Here is a 1,352-nt window from a genome sequence, read left to right as displayed (position 1 = left end):
CTTTTTAATACATAAGTAACAGTTCTGTGGAGCAGAATAATAAAAAATAATAATAACAATATAAGAAACATGGAAAAGCAGGAAAGTAGAGGTTAAGATCAGTTAAGGAACTGAAGAGGGGGTAAAGAATGACGCAGTTTTCTCTTAATACACATCAATCGAATATTCACATGTCCTTACGTTTAAAATGAAGAGGTAGACTCAGTTCTAAGGTAATAAAGCCGGATACACAATACCTGAATGTATCAACGTTTACTTGTTTGTCTCATACGCAGAACATTTAATCTGACGCTTAAATACATCATTTTTAATAGCTTTTACATGGACTACTGCGTTCACAACAAGAATGACAGTCGTAGTAAATGTAGTTGAGAAACAGGGGAGAGCCCGTGAAGAGGCATGGAAGTTCCAGCGATTCGCAAAACTGTTTCCGTCTCGGCAACTTTCAGCGAGCCGGGGAGTCGCCTTGTTTCCCGAACGGCGACGCGCTGCGAATTTCTGATTTCAAAATGCACCGAGCATACGCAATTCCTCGCCCCGGTTTCTTAAATTTGTCCGCCGAGTATAGCAATGTTTCATTCAGAAGCTTCCAAACAATTTCCAGCCATGTTTCAAATATTCCTAGCTTCCACAAAGGAGTTTTTTTAATCCTGTCATAATCATATTCACAGCTATGGAACACTATTTGGATCATTTTAAACTCATTGATTCGTTTGATTAGGGGCGATAGCTATGAGATTTTTCCAAGGGTTACCTTTCCAAATTTTGCGAAATTTTCGTTTTTTGCCAATAACTTCTAACAAATTATCAGAAGATCTGCACACAGCATCTCTCAATTCGATATTTCACCTGAGCAACCTGAGTTTCTGGTCCACCAAAGGACCTGTAGACGGCACTTCAATCTAATTCCCACTACTTGGGACTTATGAGGTGTTAAATATCTTCGCAAAATTTAATAAAAGTCAGTCTTTAGTGTAACTTGGTGCAAGAATCATTACATGGCCTTGTTCATACTTGTGTAGTTCACAAGTGACTTAAATCCGAGTTCAATCAGCCTTCTACCGTCACAGGAGCACCACAGCGAGGTGGGGATGCGTCAAGTGGTGTAAGCGTATTATGGTCCGACGAGTTACTGTGACTACTGCAAACGGTGGGGATCGCTACCAGAATAGAGAGAAATGAACTGATTTAAAAAACGATTTAGAATTTAAATACAGTTGCAGTGTACCAAAGTCATCATCATTACTGTCTGTGTAAAATTTCCAAGAAAAAAAGACTATTCAATGTTAGGAATTGTTGCAACCGTCCAAGTGGGTTTTACTGCGGATGTGCCATTTATGATACTTATAAAG

General features: G+C 39.1%; 1 protein-coding gene across 1 annotated transcript in view; it reads left to right on the top strand.

The window, feature by feature from the left end:
* LOC108627185 (uncharacterized protein DDB_G0283357) overlaps positions 1-1,352 on the top strand; it is a 44,558-nt gene that overhangs the window by 41,819 nt on the left and 1,387 nt on the right. The window lies entirely within an intron of this gene.

The sequence above is a fragment of the Ceratina calcarata genome, unplaced genomic scaffold (genome assembly GCF_001652005.2).
Source record: "Ceratina calcarata isolate Rehan_Ccalc_2016 unplaced genomic scaffold, ASM165200v1 scaffold447.2, whole genome shotgun sequence".
NCBI lineage: Eukaryota > Metazoa > Arthropoda > Insecta > Hymenoptera > Apidae > Ceratina > Ceratina calcarata.
This window is presented reverse-complemented; position numbering and strand designations above follow the sequence as displayed.